Source organism: Anabas testudineus, chromosome 3 (genome assembly GCF_900324465.2).
Source record: "Anabas testudineus chromosome 3, fAnaTes1.2, whole genome shotgun sequence".
NCBI classification, from domain to species: domain Eukaryota; kingdom Metazoa; phylum Chordata; class Actinopteri; order Anabantiformes; family Anabantidae; genus Anabas; species Anabas testudineus.
Window position 1 is genome coordinate 5,879,856 of NC_046612.1, and position 22,915 is coordinate 5,902,770.

The window sequence follows — 22,915 nt, forward strand, 5'->3', positions numbered from 1 at the left end:
CAGGCGTGGAGGCAGAAAAATACACAGTGAAAGACATGCATGAGGAGAGCGAGAGAGAATGAGGGGAAACAGGTGCATTTAGAAAATAATGTTTTATTTTGTTGTGTTCTATGAACACTGATCAAATCTGGCACTAAACTCAAACCATAAAACAAACGTGGTTGGTTTTCAAAGGAGTGCAAAGAAAGAAAAAAAAAAGACTGATATATTGAGAAGGAGTGTTCCTGTGTAATTTCCAACAGCTGTTGATTCAAAGGGAAAAACTTTATTTGGTCCAGATGGTCTCAGTCAGTGGCAGAATGAGAGAGCTGACTTCATTGGCTCCAGCCATGTGTTTTTCCTCCTGATAGAAATTAAAATGGTCGTTCGTTTGTCACCGCTCACTACACAGCTTAAAATGTAGCAATGAAACGTTCCTTGGCGATAATGCACCATAATTACTCAAACGCCTGTTCTTTATCTGCAGCAGAGGGGGGATAGAAGGAACATTTTCCGCAAATGAGATTTTAAATCCCAGAGACAAAGCAGACAGTCAAAGTATTATTCTTTTTGAGCCAGGGAAAGTCATAAGCCTGTCGAACCCAAGCTGGAAATACAGAAAATCAAAATCTATGTGTTATACGACCCTTTAATGTTTTTTTTTTTCCTTTAAAGAAATTGTAAGTGTGTGTTTGATGGTAGCTTCTATCGCTGGTTATTCAGACTGAATATCTGAGTCCCCAAACAGTTCTAACATGGTGCAGTAGTGTGGTGTGGCAATTATCAGGGTGTGATAAATCTATTTATTTCAGTACTCTGATGGGTATTGACCTCCTCAGTGGCTCCTCCATGGCCCAACACTACAGGACCCTAGAAGGGAAGCGAGTGGGCGGCTCTTTCATACACATGCACATTTCACACCTCACAAATGAGGTGACAAACACTCGGTTGTGGAGGTGTGGAAAGGTTAACAGTGGCCTCTGACTGCCAGTTTAACATAAAATCAGTCATTTATCGGAAATAAAAGTAAGAGTATCTCAGCAGTCACCTTTATGGAGATGAAAGACCGAAGCATGACAGAAGTTGAGTCATGGTGGCATGAAACTGACACGGAGCAGAAATATATCCACATGCTGCTTTTCAAGGCATCCGTGAGTGCTAGAGAGGTATGTGCACGTATAAGTGATGTGTAGACATCACCATTGGTTGTTTGACTCAAACATCCACTGCAACATACTGCTGTGACACCACATTAACCATGAGTCAGTGAATCATAGCAGGAGAAATTCACAATGTTTGGTTTTCACTGGCCCAAACTGGGCCGCGAGCTGAGGCCGGTCATAATGGTTCGTGAGAAATATCACAGACACCCGCTTTTCAGCTCAGTTTCACTTCTGTATTTTTCTTTTGATCTCCCTATCGTTGTCGTCCTCTCAACCTTTCTGCGTTTAAACTGTGACATATGATTCATTGAGCTTTTTTGATGCCTGCTGAAAATGTCAGCTGCCAAGTTCTCTACACATTTATGCTATGACTTTTCTTTTAAATAGCAAACATTTATTTTTTGACTCACTGCATAAAATATTTTCCATTTCACTTATAACATTCCCTATTATGCAATTAAAACAAAAACATTATTTAAATTTGAACGAAAAGAGCATACAGTCAGATCCGACTCAGACTCTCTACAGTGAAACAAAGAAATATGTAAATGTTCTCTAATTTGCAAAGAAATTGAATGTTGTGTTTCAGATAGAACTTGACTGATTCATCTCCATAATCATGCAGAATACATTTTAATTGAACTGAAAGGAAGAAGAGAAAGCTGTTTTTCTTAAACACTTCTTTTCCCATAACTTGAAAATGTATGTGTTATTTTAATTAAACATTGCTTTTATGAAAAAACTGTACAGAATGAAATGAACTTGTAGGAATTGCAGTTCAGTCTGCACTAAAAATAAAAAAATTAAAACACAACCCCTTAAAGGACAAAGCCAGAAAAACAGTGTTATTCAGGATCCAACAATTACTGAAAGATATTCATTTCAGTGTGTTTGGCTGTGCAGACACTGCCACACGGCCACAGATTGCGAAACACTAAATGAGTGTAGAGCAGCCCTCATTGTGGGTTCAGTAAAGTATAAACACAGGATCTGATTGGGTAATCGCTGTCTCAACTATGGTCTCTCTAACAGTAAATTTACCTCAGTGAACTGCAGCTCTCCAGAATATCACTTAAAATATCTGCAGAGATAAGAACTAAGTGTTTCTTGACCTGCTGCTAAAACTTATAGGGAGTTTACACAGCAGTTGTTCAGGTGGACCTTTGAAGGCCGTGATAATAACTAATAATTACTCTACCGATTAGAAATTATTTTGGGGTCATGCGTGCAAACAGTGCAAGTACATGCGATTAGAGTTTGAGGCAAAATGCGCTCGACTTTAAGTTGAACAGAGGTGGTGACCTAAAAGACTGATGACTAATAGAAAGTCGGTAAGACAAGCTCCAATACACCGCTCGTTGCAGTGAGTCACAGGTGATTTGACCTCATGGACTTTGTTATTCACCTTTAACATAGGGAGACTTGTCGCCTTTTTCAGTGACTACGAGCATGAAGTGCACATAGACACAATGCACATTTATCTGCGCGTGTTCTCTGAAGTACAGTGAAAGATTCTGCAAAGACAATAAATCACAGCGAGTTGTGAGTACTTCTAATTAATGTCTTAAAAACTGAAAAATTATTAATATTACAGGCTTGTTTGTTCGCTACTGTGCTTACGCTGGCGCTTGTGTGTATCTTTGTGTAGTGTGAGTGTAGACTTGTGTGTAGCAGTTGAATGAGACTGAGGCAGTGATAGGATAGAGAGGCTATCGGCAGATGAACCACAAGCATTTGCATCTCAGGAAGTGTGTCAGCCATACGGGACAGTCCCAAGACCGAAAGGCTTTCTGCTTTAATGTCCTATTTTATGTATTGTACACTCACGTACGCTATATAGACACACTATTGAGAAATGCTGGCATTAATGTAACACCTCTATGAGACACAGAATGGAAATACGAGGTGGAAATATAACATTTCGAGGTGCTTACATTGCACGACCAACATAGGTTAAAGCCTATCTGAAACCTATATTTTAAAATTATTTTTATGTTTCCATTATGTTACTCAATGTTGTGTTATCTGTTTTCCTCTTCCAGTAATATTGCATTAGATTTCCAATATTCATGGTGTGTTTTTCCATCTTTCACAGATCAAGACTTCATAAGCTTTTTAGATGAAAAATTATCAATACAAGATGAAGCATCAGCAAAAAAGCAGTGACACGTTGCCAACATGCTCTTGTTCCCGGTGCCAGCATCAATAATTCAGCCACTAGCTCATAACTTTATTTTCAATGCATAATTGAGGCCAACCAATGTTTTCTTCAGCCATTTATATGTCGAGCAATTTTTAAACAATAAGAGGAGCAGTCCATTAAGCTTTTAACATCTTCTCTTTTTCATACTCCAGTAGATACTGGGAAGTACGGACAGAGGAGCCTGATTCATTCTCTTTGTGCTTTGTAGTGTGAGAGTTGAGGGGGGGTTGCAGGTGTTTTCTCTCTGTGGTGGCAGCTATGCAAAAAAAAAAGTCTTTTAAGTTGATAATTGTGGTGAATAAATTAAAGTGTGGATTCTGCATTCAAATAATATGGTTTGGAGGGTCCTAGGGTGAAGTGAGGTGAGGTTTCAGTACCTGCATTTGTGAATGCTGCATGTGTGTGTGTGTCCTGAGATTCACAGTGCGTCTAATAGATTTAAACTAATTTTGTAAGTTGCCGGTATGTATAGACATACATTTTATTTCAGAAAGCTACTTTAACAAACCAGCCTCCATCCAGTGACTTTTTATATGACCTGACTACATTTCTCATTTGTTTTGTACCAGTGCTTAATAAATATTGATTTACTATTTTAATTACATGTTAATCTCAAAACACATAGGTGCCACAGTTATGACTCTCTCAAGTCACACTGCAAATTTCCTGTTTGCAAATATTTATTGAGGATAACATCCTAAGAGGGCTATAAAAGTGAATAGCAATCATTAAATAGAGAGTAGCTGTCTACAATATCTTCAAGTGTCAATATAAACAACACAGGTTGACCCAGCTACTAATCAATTACTTGGAGTCTCCCCGCCCTCCAAAGGCTAATTAAGGACACATGAAATGAAAGAGTTATTTCAAAATTAAAAATAATAATAATAATGCTTTGCTGGAGTTAGAGGATGTCATGCACAGGAAGGGAGTGGTGTATCTGTGGTGCTGTCAAGCCGCATTCGCTGTTGTCTGAAAATAGCAAACCATTCTCACAATTAATATATTTATTTTTTTCATTTTGAAAAGCAAGGCAGAGCTAGATCAGATCTATTTTTAAGAAAATTAAAATGCTTTTATCCTTGAAGGAGCCACAGTGAAGACAGTTACTGACTGAGTATAAATAAGAGATTAGAAATTCTAAAGATTATTAGATTGTTACGACATTTTAATATTTTATTAGTTGTGTCAGATTGTGACCTTGTGGCCTTAATGCTGCCTAAACTGTTTCGAGAACGTTAGGGTCAGCTGGTTATATTCAAATGCTGGAATTTCACAGTTACCCTATATTGACACCACTTTGTGAGATGATTGCATCTCTAGTGAACTCCGTGCTAACAACATAGGAAATTACTTAATGAAATCATTACTTGGTGAAGTTACCAATGCACTAGGGGGATTTTTTAGAATCTACAGGAACTGAAATCAGGGTTAATAACTGAAACTATTTTGTTCTTTTGCAAATGGCAAATGGCTTTATCTCACGTTGGCATCATAAGTACATGGACAGCAGTGCATTACTGAAGGATCATACTCTTACTGTGAATGTGGTTCTTAGTTACATCTTTTTTTTTTCTTTAGGTGAGTGGAAGAAGTTTTATTTTTTTTCTGTTCTGCATACAAAGGGCCTCATACACTATGTAGCTTATAAACAATGGTTCAACAGTGAAGCAAAGTTAAAATGAAGCTAAAAGATTGGTGATCTCCACTGATGCTGGAGATACACCATTTTATTATAAATAAACACTAATTTAAATTAAATGTGGAAGTATTCTAGCATTCAAGATCCAGTCAAGGACTATCTGCCTGTCTATCGTTTCTGGCTGGCACCAAAAAAACCCCACACACAACTGCCTACTCTACAGTTATACTACAGCACTGAACCACAAGTGTTTAGTGTGTTATGGTTAGACTCAGTCTTTCTCAGTCTCTCCCCTCTCCGTGTCTCCGGCTTTTCCACTCTCATTCCAATTCTTTCCATCACAAAAACATAGTGAAACTGGGAATACATTAAAACGGTTGGGAAGCTAAAAATTAAAAGGGAATCAGGGTCCTATTTCCCAGAAAAAGCAGTAAATGAGTAACACATGGCTGGTAAACAACCAAATTGTAATCCCATCTGGCCTAAACAAAATGGACAATGTGTAAAATATTTACTTTAGATAAGAGTGTGCAGGGGTGTGTGTTTTAGAATAATCCATGCAGTTATGTAGTGTTTGCATGGTTTGTTCCTGAGATCAAGGTTGCTGGTTTAATTGAGCCTGTACTGGACCCAGGGCTGAGAGAGCAGGCAGAGGAGCATCGATAAGCTATGAAATGGTTCCAATATGGCCAATCGATGAGGCTTTGTGAGCAGCTCCCTTGGGGCTTTGATTTTCCTCTCAAACAACAATCCAGGATCTCTGCTCTTCAAAGGCAAACTCCATCTTTGCTGTTATTGTTGTTGCTTCTGCCATGTTTGAGTGATGTCGCGTAGGTCGATTTCATCCATGTCCATAAAGGCTCTCCCACACTTGAATCGCCCAGAGACGAGTCCTGTTGGTCTGTGCAGTGGTAACAACAACCAATAAAGGTCAATCTCCCATGGTAATGGGTAGTTGGGTTTGTTCCCATTATTGGCCCTCTGAGCCATGGTCAACAGATGGAGAGCTGGCATCCCCAACACAAGCTACACTCCAGCTTTAAGGAGGCTCAGCTCTGTCTCCAAGTGCTGCTCTTTGATTCTCTCCCTCAGTGTGTGTTGGCCTGGACACCACTCCATCATGTGCAGCTCCTGTATAAAGAGACCTGTCACAGTAGCGTCACAGGAGCGCTGCCAGTGAGGGCTAACCGTCTAACCATTTCAGCTAATTGCCTCATTAATGATTCACTGGTGTTAGGCTGCTCTAGCACTTCGCTGTGGGGAGCAAATTGTTCTGATTGGTTTGCCTCTGTCAATTATTGATGAAGCAGTGAGCTGAAGTGCTAACACCTGGCTTTGGAGGTCCAAATGGCCCTGTATTCCCATCACATACTCTGTTATCACACACCCTGGGACCACATTCAGTCTTTAAGGGTTGAAATCTTGACTGTTCCTGTTGTCTGAAAGAGGACATAGCATGCCCCAGGGCATTGGCTGTGATCTTAGTTGTGAGGATATTAGCTCACAGAACATGGCTGACTGCTGTGTAACGTGTAGACAAAACAGAGACCCAGTATATACTCTAGCTTGTAGTGATTTGTAGTGGAAACCACCTTCCATACATTGTTTAAAAAAGCAATGTCCCCCAGATAAGGGCTACTAGAATGCTTGGACTATGTCTTGTGTATTTTAGCATCTTCTGCCACTAAAATAGCAGTCTGTCAGTGATTCTCAACCAATAGTGGGTGCATAATAATACATATATTATGGCAATAAATTCACAGACATTACTAGGCAACCACCTAGGACACATTTCACTTTCCCCCACAGTGAGCGTGAAACTACTTAAAAAAACAAATAGCGGTTAAATAAACAGTATAGGTGATGTCTAAATGTTGATGTATGACTGTCCAGGTTCTGCCAACAAAGCTGGTAGATGTACAAATATGAATTAAAATAATTAAAGTGTAAAATGTAAAAATTAAAAATATGAAAACAACAATCATATTATTACAATATCAACGTTTGTGTTAAATTACACATTTAGAAGAAAATAACTGCAACTGAAAAACTGAATGTCTACAACTAAGCTAATAACTTCCCATTTTACAGAGTGGAGCTGTAATGTGTGCAGTACAGTATCAATACTTGCTTTGTTTCTGGTGATTCATAGCGGGTACAGGCTAGGCAACTTTACAGTAGAGTTGTGTAATTGGATCTCCAGTAGACAGTAGCTGGATTCCACTATAGTCTCCGTGTTTGATGGCCCACCCACAAAGCCCTCCTTCTGGCTACATGAATCATTCTCACTCAGTGCACAAGCGTCTAAGGGGTCTCACCAAACGCTGTGTTTTTCAAGATACAAAACAAGAATAAAGAACCATGTTTTTGTGTTTTAATGGAGTAAAATAACAGATTGATTAATATAAAGGGATGTATGCATGGACGAGTGAATTTGCTCGTCTCTCTTTGACCTTAATTGAAGCTGATTAAAGAGTCACCCCCCGTGCTGACGCCACTGTCACTCAGAATCTCAGCCAAGTGGGCTTGCCATGTACACTCACAGGGTGGTCACTCTGCCTTTGTTTTTAACACTGGCACCAGTGACAGCAGAGCCCACCCAGCCCCCCATAATGCTCTGACTCACTGTGTATCACCAGAAACCCTGGACTGAGGGACAGAGTTTAGACAACGGTCCTGTACAGCTCACACAATGTGGACTTCACTCACTGTCTATACGTGCACATCGTGTGCGTTTGTGTGCATGCACGACGCTACAGGTGGTCTGAGTCACACTTATCTGATGTTTTTCTCTTTTCTTGTCCAACCCCTCCTCTTTTCTCTCCCCTCTCTCTCTTAACAGATAACTCAATGTCTAAGCAGTGGTGACATCAGAGCAACGGACCAATCGCACGAAGATACATAAAAAAGCACAACATTCAAAACTGAGATCACTGAAGAACAAAAGACAGGATCTGCTGAAATCCCTCAAGATCCCCGCAGCGAAATTCTTGAAAGCCTCTTCCTACTCCTGGTTCCCACCCTGATATTTTACTTCCAGCTTTTTTCTACAAAACTCTGGAAAAAAAGAAAAAAAAAACAAACAAAAACAGACAGACGGACTCATGAGATATTCATGAGATGGTTGACGACGTCAGATAAATACACTGAAAAGACTATTTTCTCTTTGGTGGGAAGTTAACTGATGCATGCTTCTGTAAATAGATCATTATACCCTCTTCTTATTCCTGATATAGGAAGCATACCAAGTCGCTCTCACCAACCATCACATAAACCTTCAAGACTGTGGACACTCGTGGTTCTTACCTCCTCAATGAACACGTACTTATGATTTCAAAACCATTTCTCTACTGTTTGGAGTTATTTGGACTTTAAAAATTATACCTCCTATTCTTCTTATTCTCTTTACATAACAGCCTAGTCTTCCTCTCTGATATCCACACTAGTACATGTAAATAGAGATGAATGAAGACAACAGCATGGAACAGACTATAGTGTATATTTACCACTCCCCTAGAAGATCACAAATCTCAATAGGTGGATATTGCAGAGAAACCTTTTTAAAAGTTTAAAATACATTTTCTGATAGTTAAAAACATAGTTCAACATATCTGGACATTTTTCCTATGTATTTGAATAGATACATAAGGGCAGTAGGTATAGGTGATATTTGACTTCCTTAAAACCTTATAACCCAGCAATTCCTTTGGTATCAGCAATGAGTTCCAATTGTTCAAACTGAAGGGGAAAAGTAAGCAATTCAGCCAAACCATAAGCCTACCTTGGTACTTTTAAATGTTACTATCAACATTTGAAATGTTATGTATTTTATTATTTATACTTGGTTCCAAATATCTGCCTTCTTATTCTTTTTCATGGCAATAATATTCCTCTCCCTCCCTGTGTGTGGGTTGTAATTGCTGTGGCAAAGCTGCTGTCAGGCTGAGAGGGCCACATTTTCGTTGTATGGTTGAAATCGATGCCCCGTCCCTGAGCTTATACATGGGAAATAAAGACACCTCACTGATTGCAGTGTAGACATTAAGATTCTGACCTCCATCTCCTATGGACCAAGGAGATAACCAAATGGACTGACAGATAATATGCCAAGTCAATGAACAGACAACCTTAAAGGTTGCGCCCCTCAATGGTGAAGAAAGAAAACCATTGCATGGACAACAGGGAAAATGTTAGCTTATTGAACACATCACCTCCACCATCATGCTTCCTCTACCTCTCAGTGAGTATTGTGCAAGGAGGAAACAATGACTTTTCCATGACCCCTCTACTGTTCCTACAGTCAACTTCTCTACTGTGGTCTCTGGAGCTTCATGAGGAGAGTGTCGCTTAGCGAATGCCATCGACGGACGCACAAGGCAATGGGGAAGAAAAAACAAACATTTGTTCACTTTGACACAAACATACTCACGCACATGAGCGCATGCATTCAGATGCACATTCATACACAGTGCCACTCCAATATGTTGCTGTATATATGTACAGTGTATGTATAGTCTCAGATGCTGTACTTTGCATGTTGACTTGTAGATGGAATGTGACCTCTGCGGGATTATACATAGAAGAGTTTGTGCAGGTAGACCTAGTCACTGGATTGACCAGCTAAACCAATGCAAGCTCTTTGTCAGCATCACATCTTCTTCAATTAATTTAAGAAAATGTGTGCTAACGTCACAAAAATAGTTTTACTGCTCTTGATCCCATTGCAAAAGGTCTGCTTCAGCCAAACAGCAGTGCTGATGGGTCTGAAACTATTTGAAGGGACATATAACCTCGCCTTTGATGTCAAAACCTGGCCACAGCGAGCGTAGATAGGAGAAGGGAAAAGGGAAGGCAAACTGGGGCGCTCCAATTAAGTGGCAACACACAAAGTGGCATGGGGCATTCTGCCAGCAACTGTCTATTCATCCTATGTCAAAAGGATTTGCACATCTCAATGAGCCTATGTGCTGATGGAAGTCCAGGAGCAGAGCTGAGGAGAGCAGAGAAAGGAAGCGGGGCTCGGGAGGAAGAATGGGAGATAAAAAATAAAAATAAAAAAGGCTGATTTTGACTAAAATGTGAGCTTGTGGTCAAGCATTGCTTCGTGTTCACAGAATATTCTTTTCATCCACCGTAGCCACCTTAGAGAGTTCAATAACCCCTTCACCTCAAACTGTTAGTCATCATGCAGCTCTCTGGGCTGTCATGACCTCACGTCCTGTCTGAGGTTAACTTTGTGTTAATGAGCACGGCTCTCAGCTCAACCAGATGTTCAACCTTGTGGTTAAATACCTGTTACCCAATGATTCTTTAACGCTTGCCCAGTACAGCTGTACTCTTTCTGGACACAGCCACACTCATAACTTCTCCTGATGATGGCAGAGGAAAGTAACTGTACTATACAGTACAAATACGTCTCCCTTTTAACTTAAAATAATCTAAATCTAATTGCCACTGCTGATTCTACCAGAATAAAACTGGCTACCTATTCTGTATGCCCCCTACGTTCAACCAATTTAGATGAAGAATCTTCTTAAATCAAATACTGTCAGAGCACACTGAATCACTTGAGCATATTTACTGTCAGCATGTAAACAAACTCAAAATTAGGACTTATAACTTAGCAGTGATTAGTTAAAGAAGATTTAAAATACAGGAAGGATGAATATGTCACTCAAACATGAGACGTTGTACGTGGTAAGAAACAAGACATTGAGCAAGTGCTGAGCTTCTCTGAGCCTCGAGGCTTTCCACTTTTTCTTTTTTTAGAAGTGCAGCTGCAGGGAATATGTGACAGGTTGATTTGTTTTATATGCTTCTGAATGTAAATACTGTCTTGTTCCCTGAGAGTTAGGTAGCAAGCGCACGTTCATCTGGCAATGACCCTGACCAGAATCAGGACATGTATGTAAACAGGCATAAACACACAGATACATACATGTGTGTATACAAAACCCCCTAGATGCACATCCTTGCTCTTTTTCTCTCCTACACTCACACATGCACGCACACCATGCTAATCAAAACGGCAAGGCTGTATGTAAACACATCGTCAACATAATGGGATTGTTCAGTGTGCAAACAATAAGCTGTTAGTGTAATCACAGGTCAGAGATATATTACCCAGAGGGCCACGCTGTAGGTATATTAACATGATGGATATGTGGGAGAGAGGAGGGGGTCAGGGATACGAAGGATATAGAGCTTCACTCATTCAGATTTACCCCCTGTTGGGCCCCGTCCGCTGCCTTTTTCTCCTCGCCCTCCCTTGTTCGGGCCCCACTTAATCAGCCTTTCTCTATCTCTTCTTGCTCCTTCCCTTGTTCACCCACCTTTTCCTTAGACACTTGTTTCCTCCCTCTCTTTACCTCACTGGTGTCGATTCCTATGTTTATTCACTTCCAACCTCATTCACTTTGTTCTGGATAGATATAATCTTTGAAATGTTTTGTGGCCAGTGCGGTAGCAGGATAAAGCAGGTTAACAATCTTGTTTTTGGATTAAGCAAAGAGGAGTCTGAGTGAGATTAGGCCACTGAGGTTCTTCCCCAACATCTGACATATAAGAACGACACCCCTGAAGTTAGAGATAGTCACATTTATATTTCTAGTAACAATGGCTTAAATAAAACAAGATTAATCTGCACGTGACATAACGGTGTTGAAAGTATCATGTTCATGTGTCAATAAGTAGCAGTATACAAGTATTGGCACTGTCAGGACACATCCTGTGTGTAGCTTACTCCATTGCACATAGAGCTTATTAACTTATCTCTGCTTTATTTGATTACCATCTAGTCCATTCCCTGAACTGGTTAATAAGTCCATCTCCTCCTGACTAAACACTCCATTAGTGTCATCACTGCCTAGCTTATGTATGTTCTGCATCTGTGGACCACTGAAGCAGATACACATTGGGCCAAAGTAAAAGAGTAAACACGCAGACAGAACACAGGGGAGGAAAAACAACCTGTAAGACAACAATAAGTAAAAAGGTATGAGGATGACTGTAACTGTGGATTTGTTTTGACTCAACTTGCTAAAGTTAGTACTAGAACTATGTAACGATTTTGGTGAGTCAAAAGGTTAAAATAGACTCCGTTATTATTACATGAAAGAGCTGTGAAGTGGTAGGAACTTCCAGAGGCCTTGATTATTTTCAGTCTTCAAACTGAAAGGTCTGTAACATGATCCGTGGACCCGTGTGTTTCTCTGTTAATATAATGTGAAGGTCACTGATACAAGTAAAAATTAATAAATAAAATTAAACTAAATAATGTGAAAAAGGAAATTAAGGAACCAAAAGGAATCCATTTTGCAATGACTTCTGTGCAACCACCACCCCACTGCCTTATCTCTCTCTCCCTCATACACACACTCACACAGTATTTCTGTGTGTGTCTAGTGGGGTGTCATGATTAACTGTGACCTCAAGCCAGACATAGTTGGGGTAGTGGGAGTGGGTTCGAAGGTCAAAGAATTACAGTGAAACAGCCCCAGTCAACTTCTCTGCTCAGCTCTAATCCTGACCTCCAGGCCAGCTTAAAACTGGAAAAATGATTCACATGTATGAGCTCATCATATTGTGTGCACATCCTGACTCGACTAACCGAAACACCCAACTGTCTGCGATGTAAAAGTGTACTTGAATCTTAAAATGCTTGAAGTGAAGCATGTAAAGCAGTGTGTTTTCGAAGTACAGATACCCTGAATGAGGATTGTTCTGATAACCAGACAGAGCAGACTTCTCTATGTCACAGAGCTAATGACAGGGATAAACAATAGAGCCTTTAAAGCCTTCACTCCCACCTCACTCTGGCTTGTTAGAAGCTTGAGCTCTGGTCAAGCAGTTAGCCATCTAGACCCTCACTGAGATGTGCTCCCAAGACGATTTGGGGAGGGGGGTTGAAAAGAATCGGATTAAGGAAAATGCCTTGAAATAAGTGCTCTAGGCTGACCCTAGTGTAATGCCACTGAAAAACGCTGCAAACCAAATCTGTATCATCTGATTAGGGTAATGGAGAAATCTCGTCCTTTTAGCAACGTTTAGCTACGTGACACAGCCCAAACAACAAATACCCAAGTTGCCACTATACTAATAAATAAATGAGGGAAATAATAAATCGCCAGAAACGGCGGACAGGTGGCATTTCAGCCTGCACCGTTTAGCTGTGCAGTCTGGTTTGTGACAGCTTGATTTAGTCTCCTGCACCTGAGCCAGAAACGAGAGAGAAAAGTAACTGCAAGAAAACAGCTTAACTAGATTTCAATTTGCCTTCTTTGAAATACAAGGGATGAAGCTAATGGACTTTTTGGTATTGTGATCTTGCTAAGAGTTGTACCCACAGGTTCAGGTGAACAGGACAGTCAGACAGGTAATAACACTGATGTGATTTACCCTTACTCTGCCTTCTGAGCCTGGTTCTGCTTACAGGGACATTAGGATTTGTCTTTGGGGTGTAAAATGGAGATTAAAGAGGCTCAAGGGGAGATGCTGGGATACATGCTGTTTTCCCTGCTGTGAACTGGGTGTAATCCTTTAGTTTTAGAGAAGTGAAAAGTTTGTAGAGTCCAGAAAAGTTACGCATACATCCTTTCTGGGCCCCCCACAGAGGAGTGTGGGAGGCAGCAGGCGATAACCATATGCCATCAAAGTGTTCTTCAAAGCTTGCATCCTCAGTCCACTAGATTACTCAGTATCATCACATATACCTGACAAAAAAAACTGAAGAAACATGATAATGCAGCTCAATGGACAGAAGAAAACAACACATTTGTTACATGTTTTGTTTTGTTGGTGTTTGTTTTCCTAGAATTGGTTTGTTTTAACTTTGTTTAAACTGTGGCTGTGAGCCGGCAGTGTGGGTCAGCTCATACTTTTGTATTTACATGCTTTTAAAATACTGCTGCTGGTGGACAATTAAAAATTTATGATTCCTATCACAATGAGCCCCTTCTCTGTTACCAGAGGTTAATTTGTGCTCAGCCCTCATTTCAATTGTACTGTAGTAAATGTCCACATTATTTCCCACATGGGCCTGGATGAGGGGTTTGATTATCCAAAGGTAGGCCTTTGTTGGCTCTGTTATTGTCAGAGGGGTCGTAAGCTGCAGTAACGGCTACTGGGGTCTTATTGCTATGGCGATCAGCCCCTTGCCACTTGGCCTCCATGACCCTAGTCAGAGATAAGCTTTATGGGAAAGCACATTAACATGCTCTGGCAGTCACCTCCCTCCTTTATCAAAGGCAGTTCTGTGAAATCAAGTGTTTATGGACCCCCAGTGAGGGTATAGTGCTGCTGATTGCCTATATTAGAGGTTGAGTGTAAATGAGCTGGAGGTGGACAAAGGACCTTTAGTAGTGGGGAGAATTGAGGATGTAATACTGATGTTATTCTCACTAAATGAGCAATATCTTTAATGAATGCAACACCCCATGAGCAGGTTACTATCCCCTGGATCACAAACACTGTCTGCAGTCTAAATACAGTATATCCATGTCTTCCACTCTTTCTATAAAAACTGACACTACCACGACACAACAGGCACAAAACGTGCTGAAAGTTTTGTGACATAATATTTTGTCCTTTTTTAATCTATTCGTGCTACTGTGTACTGAACTTCCTCCAATGCCTTCTCCTTTGTGTTACACTGATTCTATTAACTAAACTGTCTAATGGATGTCTTTTTCATTTCCTCATTGATAGGGGACTTTTTTTTTCCTGTGGTTACGTACAGAAAAAGAGGCTAAAAGAAAAAAGGTGCCAGTAGGGTGCCCCTGCTTACAGCCTGATCGCTGGTGAAAGATCCTTTCAGTATGTCTGCAGTGATGGATGATGATAGCCGTGTGTCTTTGTACACATCAGGGGGCCCTACTGTTGTCACTGGACAGATAGAGGGAGCAAGAAAGAGAAAGATGTAGCCGCAGCTTAATGTCCTTCTCTGGTGCTGTGCATGCTCTTTCCTATTTGCTTTTCCCTTCACGGCACAGTTAACACTGTAAATTAACCTTTCCAAGCCCCCTGTGCTCAGAGACCGGTGCGCAATACAGACAAAAGGGGGAAAAAAATAGATCTGTGTTATGCAATGCAGTAGTACTGGTCAGACACATAGCCTGTTACAGAACTGAGCTATTCCTTTTTCAACGATAGGGAATAAAACAACAAACGCTGTTCACTCATGCATACATTCTATTTTATGTGCATGTCCCGTGTACTCTTCAAATCGGTATGAGGAGGCTTTTTGTTCTCCATCCTAGAAATGTAAATGAAACACAAAAGAAAAACGTATTGTAGATCCTTCTCTACTTAGTTCAAGTCTGTAAATAGGATGTAAATACCAAACAGCTATGCATGCTCATATACAAGCAATTTGTTCAGGTACTTTTGTAATCCAGACTTCTCATATGGCATGTAATAACAGAAAAAAAGCTAACATGGAAAAACATAATAAATTGTGAACACGGATATGGTTTGTAAACAACTCCAAAACTGGAAAATATATGTCTTTGCTGTTAATGTTTTCTTACTGATTACTAATGCATTGGCCTGCCATTTACTACAGTGCTCTGCTCATGTTACATGTTATCTTTTTTTATGTTTCATAAGGTAGGGCTGAGGCAAAAAGGACCATAAATCACTGGTTTGTGGAGTAGTTGTGTTGGGGAATAAGAAGAGGAGGATGGTAGTCTGACCATACTCTCCATAGTTTTCCATTGCCACTGCACGTTCACATGCATATTTAATAATTAACTTCATATCCTTAGTGTCTAACACAGCCAATAAAACGCCATGGCAAAACGGTTTAGCTTAAAAGCAGTAGAAACTGGGCTGCCATTTGATTTCTTACCAAAAAGACATATCACCAGCTTTAAAGTGTGCTGTTATTTTAAATGGCATACACTTGTTTCTGATAAATGAATGCAAAAGCATTAAGCAAAATGAAGCTGGTACAACAAGCAATTTTGACTCATTCCAAATTGACCAAACCATTATTTGCGAGGGAGAGATTTTTTTTCCTCATTTATAATACTATTTCCAGAGAAGACGATGAATATCTATATGCCAAATTTGCCTCTGCCCTAGCAACTCTAACGTGACATTTTATGAAGACAGCAATGAGGGAAATAAGGAGGAAATTTTCATGGATTCTAAGAGTGTTTATTTTCAACCATGTTAGAACCATGTTAAATCCCGAGGCGCTCATGGTAGATTGAAGTGTCTAATTTTTAACCTGTGCTAAAGATATTTTAAATTTAATAAATAATTATTATAACAAGAAAACATGTGTGTTGTTCTATTTTATGTGCATGTTTCCTATGATGACAGCGAACAGTCTTGAAGGATGAATTTAATGAAGACAAAATAAAAGTGAAGAGAGTTTAGTTATAAAGAGCCTTTAGGGGATTTTGTGTCCTGGTAAACTTTTTTTTCTCTCTTCTACTTAAGTGCTGGGTCTTTTCACTCATTACATCCATGATGAAATACAAAGAAACCTCAGTCTCAGACAGAGTGACCTTTGACCTTTGCAGTTCCCAGCTGTGTATGATGGAGCTGTTTCACTTCACCTTGGCCAAACAGAGTGCCGTTGGTTAGGATGTCTCACGCTTGCTGCTCATTTACCCAATATGATATCACACACCTGATTTTTGTGATATTTGTCGGAGCCTTTTATGTTTTATTTGTGAGACTACACCTTGCCCGAAACTAAAAGAGTGGCTACTAGTTCTGTGAAGGTTATCACACTCAATCCTCAATCAATTAAAAGCCACTCACACAGAGCTAGGCAACACATGGCTGTTTGTGTTTTGTAGGTTCCAACAAATTGTCTACAAGAGGACACATTCAATTGGTTATTTCATTATCGCCCTAGGTGTAATCAATTGACAACACCGATAACAAAGCAGCATCAATTTGTGACACGGCCACTCTTATTTCTCAAAATGATTGAAGGGCACTTCAATTCAACTATTTCGGTCCAGGAGCCCTTGTGGACTCTGGGATATAGCAGAAACCTATTCAATGGGTCATATTATCATGTCTACCATGAGAAGATTCAGATTTTAGTGTCCCACAGTTGTCACTGGTTGTAGCCAGAAATTCCACATGTAGAGGTTCTTTTTCTCCACTCCCGCTTTTCCCCTTGAGTGATATATGGCAAAGAAAGAAAGAGGCACTTGCTTTCTCTCTGTCATTCCCTTCCCTTCCCTCCTGTAGCGTAGATAAACAATGCGAGTGACAGTTCCTCATCACTCAAGAGGCTGAATCTCTGGCCCTGACCCGATAACATCAAGTGTGTGTGTCACCTGTCAAGTGGCTTCTGTCACACTTCAGTGGGAACTCAAAAACAAGACTGTGTGTATGTGTTGTGAAGTCGACTGGGGGATGGTGTTGTGGGTTTAAGAGTGCCTGTTGGCATGCAAGCGCAGGCCTCTCTAGGCTTGAGTGGAGTTGAGAGTGGTGAAGGGGGGGGATGGTGCTTGTGAAGGTATGCCAGGAAACCGAGAAAGAAGGAGGGGGAGGCGTAACGACCCAAATGAGAAGGACTTGTGCAGACACTGTGAAACTATCTCATTTTGTAGGCTCCACTAGTCTCATTCTCATGTTCAGAATGGGCAGGGTGATCTGGGAATGCAATTATTTTCACCTATAAAAGGCAACATATGCCAAGATCATAAAAGTTCTTATTGGACAGTAATTTATTAAAGCAAGTCATAGAAATGGAGAGAGGTAGGGCACAAGCTATAATATGAAGGTGTCGTTCTGCTTCTCATTAAGGGCCCGAGTGTCAGTGAAATTCAATACCCCAGGTGCCTGACAGAAGAGGGATAGATGAGCTAAACACAAGATGTTCTCCCTTTATAAGATCCTGGGGAAATGGGAACATTTACTGCGGTCACATCATGTCCAAGTTCCACTGTCAATTCATTTTCTGTGATTCACTGTAAATCTGATTGGATTCAAGTGTGTAATGAATCCACGCAGTGCATCACAACAGTGTTGCAGGCATCTTTCGATTTATTAATTTTTACAAAACATTTTATTGGTGCATTTCGAAGGCCGGTCTCTGCTGTAGAAATTCAACACTAACAATGATCCGCATGCTCCAAGCAGCACACATCTGCTAGTAAGCACAACTGGCATCGTCTTAAATGGATGAGTGATCTGAGGCAGTGTGTTTGTTCCCACATTGTGAATGTTTAAATCATTGTTGGGCTCTGAATGAGCAGTAATAAACCATCACTGTGATCCTCACAATACTGAATGATGTGGATTAGCCAACGGGGAGCAGAGTGTATTCAGGAACTTATCAGCATCTTCTCATTATCTAATACACGAAGTGCAGGGGGAGATGATTACGTCTATGGCACATTTTACACAGAACAATGGAAGCGTGTGTACCTCTGTTCATTTGTTGCACAAAATGAATAAGGTGGATATATGCTATTGTCTGAGCTTATTGTAATGGTAAAATACAGTTTTTGTTAATGTAAATGATTGTAAATGACTCTTCTCTCAGACAAGAGCAGGGTTTTTGTATCCTTTACGGAGATAAATACCATCACAAATGAGGCTGTGCAAGACAAAAGCAGAACAGAGAGAAGCAGGCAATTGTGATAGAGGCAAGGAGGGTTTTTTGTATGCCTATTGTGTAATATCTGGCAACGTGCTTGCATGTTTGTTGTCAACTTTCACACTGACAACCACGGCCTGACAACGGTCTTAACACTCAAACAGAAACACGCTCACACAAAAAAGTATGTCGCAGGCGGAGACATAGATACACATTATTCAGTATACAATAATATTTATATATGAATCTAGATGAACTTATCATTGCTAATCTTTTGTCAAGTTATCAAAAGCATTCCTGCATGTCTGAAGTGTCATAAACAAGCTATAGTTTAAAGCTGAAATTGAGTGCAGATCACAGCAATGGTCTGCATCAGAACCTCTCTCTTACAAAATCACACCAAGATGCCAAATTCTTCATATGCATTGATAAGATGTTAAAAGCTATTTGTTTTTTGATAACTTCAGCCTCTATATTTTTTCCCATAACCTCTGTGTTCTGTTCAATCAGATATTGATCTAAACACGTTCAAGGTTGTAAAGGCCAGCTGGTCAGCCAGATCATTTCTGCTCAACTGTAAAGGGAACACAGAAAGCTCTAATCCCTTGTTTGCATTGGAATCAATGTCATATTGATCACAGTCTAATTGTATAATGATACTAGTAATAATATCAGATTGAATTGATTTCTAGATACTCATTTCTTATATAAAAGTTTTGCAATTTCCCTTGTGAAGTAGCTCTCATTTTTGAGTGAATGCAAAGAAATAGCTACTGATCTCAGTTTTAGCCACTCTCTGTCCTCCTGGCTGATAAATGCAAATTCTGTGGCAATATAAAGACGAGATAAGGGCAATTTGAAGTAGAAATGAACTTCGCTAATCAAAGGCATGCACACTTGAATACACAGATACATATGCATTACAAACACCTATATGAACACGTGACTGCACATATTTACGGAATATGTGTCATTGAATTCAGGTGAGCAGATTATTTAAAGTGATATTTAAATCCCATAGGACTGTAATCTGCACCACTGGCATGTATGACACACATGTAATTTACCGGTAACATCCACGTAACCTCTAACTTTAAGAAAGTCATCGATGATCTGAGCTGATCTCCACAGTACCGTGTTCAAAATCAGCAACAGTGAGAAAAACAGACAAACCGACTCCACCTTTCTGCTGTTGATAAAGGACTTGGGGATTTCTTCCAGTGATACTTCGATTAATATTCTCAATTATTTGTATGTAGCTTGTCAAGGCAAAGTCTATGATGTTATGCTGATTTGACCTTGTGTCGCTCCTCGAACTGCCATCCACTCAGTGTGCTCATCCACAACACTGACCTTAACAGCATCTGTAATTGGTGGACCAGAGGTACGCTTTGTTAGCCTTCTGTAAATTCAGTTTTAACGTCACTGATTGCCTGTCGTATTTTGATTGACTCTGCTGTGTTACACTGCAGATAAATCAGAAAGGGAAGGCGGGCTGTTGCTAAAAGGAGAAACAGCTCATATTAAAAAGGGTACAAATGACTAAGTGAAATGTTACCAAGTATTCTAAGGGCTGATGTACAGATGTTGTCAAGATAAGAGTAGCAAAAAACGCATGTCATGATCATCTACATAAGGAGGTGAATCTTTCTGTCTATTTATATCAAAACCACTTAAACCTACTAATGAGTGGGATATACTGTAGCTGACATCAACTCAGTAATATCTGTATTCTAGTTTTTATGAGTTGTTTACATGAAAAGTATCAAGAAATTATCACTGCATATTCAACACAGAGAAAATACAGTTAGTGTTATGTAGGAGTCGTGTTGCACATATGCTCGCCTACTTTCCCACCAATCAAATAAAGATAAGAAGGAAACCGAAACTTGAGAGTTGTTTGGTACGTGTCAATTATCAAAAGGGAAATGATGGCAGGAAGTGTCAGGGATATACGTAAAATTCATTTTTCTTCTGCCACCGTGTGTGCAGACCCATGTTTTGTTTCGTGTTATCATAGCATTCGATGTCCGGGACGTACAGTCAGTCTTCCATCATAGGTCGGAGAAAGCTTTATGATGGACGCAGACATGAAATGAGAATTTTAAAAAAAGGAAGAAAAAAGAAGCCATCAGCTGCCATGCTGAGGGCCTTCCTCTGACCTTCACCTACTGGAGAGGCAAATTGCATTAGAGAATGGCATGTCATTCATCTGGCCTGTACTTGGAGGATCATTTAGCTAATTTAATGATTAATACGTTTAACACCTCTTAATAATTTCATTTGGCCCTGTGATTGAAATCCTGGCGAGCTGGGCTGAGCGCAGTGGGAGGCAGATGAGGACGTGTAGGACTGAGACTATCTGTCTGGGACCGAGCGAGAGAGGTTGGGAGAGAAAAGAAAAGAGAGAGAGAATCTCCCTGAGGACTACAGATCAGTCTATTACCACCATGACCTTTTCCTTCCACCCGTTATGCCATTAGAGAGGAAATCTGAAAGTAAAGCCTTGATTAACACAGTTATCCAACATGTTGAAAGAAAAATGGAAAAGAAAAAATATGTTCCTTCATTAGGAAAATGTTCTGCATTATTAATGCTAGAGAAGCTGGGCTAAGTGGACCTTAGAGCATTAAGGATTCTTGGTTTAACCAGGGGTGATCACTGTAGAGACTCACAAAGTCTATACTGTACAACACGATTCTACAACAGAGCAACAGAAGGATTTACTGGAAACCTTCACACTAATTAATCTGCAGTGATTCAAACTTGACTGTTGGTTTAAAAAAAAAAAAAAACGACATCTAAACGACACTGCTGAGTTATGACCTTTATAAGACCTTCCTATTCGTGTCGAACAGCACGAAAAAGCAGGTAATCTTCATTTTTACTGGTTGCAAAATGAATTCTGTGTTCAAAACTTTCCATTGAATTGGTGAATGTGCATGTTCATTTTTCTAGTACATTCGTTTCCTCCGTTGACACACGGAGGAAGTGCCATTAGCGCCTCAGTTCTCACGATCTAGCAGCTCTTACAAAGAGCATTAGTACTTTCTCTCTGTTAGGTAATAGCGCTCTCCATCGAAACTCATGACAACGTTCCGGGGGTGAATGTGAGCACTGCAGGCCCAACTTGTGGTAAGATCACAGTCAGACCTGATCACAGCACACCGACAGATACCTCGTAGGTGGGATGAGTTCAGCTCTCAGCTTCACATACACACACAAACGCACTTATTTTACACACACGCAGTCGAGCTCAAGTCACAGACGCCTTTTCTCCTGTTGCAGTTTCACCTAAAAAGTCACATCTCCACATTTCTCAGTTCTCACAGACTAGACTGATGGAAGAACAATGGCCACAAGCTGAACCTAAATGATATCACTTGAGTGTGAATGCCTTACGGTAGCAGTCACCCAATACTTGTTACGTCTTATAGTCCTGCATCCTAATGGGGTTGCTATTAAAAGTCAGCTTGCTCCATTTTTTTCAGCTCAGATCTCAAGAAAACACTCACAGGAGGCCTTGCTGTGCAACATGGGAAAGGATCATGATCCCTGTAGCATTAGGTTCATAATGAATTAAAACAGGGTTTGCCCCTTCTCATCTTGGTGTCCACATCTGTTGATAAGCTCATTTGCCGTGGACCGTGTCAACTTACTATCCAGCAAAGTCTCTTAGAGAAAAACACAGTGACCTTTAAATGCTTTCCCTCAGTCAGATGTGACTGCTCATGACCAAGGCCGAACAAGGTCATGGAAGATGCTCCCACGTTGCTTTCCATCTCCTCAGAGAAGCAAAGCTCTCATGTTTGTGTGAACGCGGAGCGGAACACAAAAAGACCTCCAGACAACCTTGGAGAGCCTGTTCCAATCTATACAGCCGGCAGGTGATGCTTATCTATGGTATAGCAGGAAGGAGTCCTCTCTAATTGTGTGAAGCCACATATTGTCATGGTGGACAAAGAGGATCTATTAAGTTCATAATATGAGGTCCAGGTGACGGAAACTAAAGAGTGTGACGTATCAAAACAAATCATCAGTTCTGTTTATTTATTACAAACACATTTGCAAACAGTGTTTTTAAATTCAAGCACCTATATTTTGAAGCTTGTACCATGTCTTTTTGCTCTTTCATTTCAGTGAAATCCCTTTTTTCCTCCGTAGATCCTACCAAAGTTAGTCCCATCTTCAAAACACTCTTGTATGTCTAGAACATGAAGGTCTGTGGCAGGACCGACCGAGGGGAAATGGTTATGATCTCTGTGATGATTTTGGTTGGACTCCGACACGTATCGTGTGTGTGCTTAAAAGCAACGGTGAAACTTAAACCTGTTCAAAAGCTACTTAGGAAAATAAGC

The 22,915-nt window shown here is 40.3% G+C and overlaps 1 protein-coding gene across 1 annotated transcript in view; it reads left to right on the forward strand.

The window, feature by feature from the left end:
• mafa (v-maf avian musculoaponeurotic fibrosarcoma oncogene homolog a (paralog a)) overlaps positions 1 to 16,215 on the forward strand; it is a 73,361-nt gene extending 57,146 nt beyond the window's left edge. The window contains exon 3 of the mRNA XM_026378797.1: positions 7,830 to 16,215. The gene's annotated coding sequence lies outside the window, so the exon portion shown is untranslated. The remainder of the gene's footprint in view (positions 1 to 7,829) is intronic.
• The last annotated feature ends 6,700 nt before the right edge of the window (positions 16,216 to 22,915 follow it).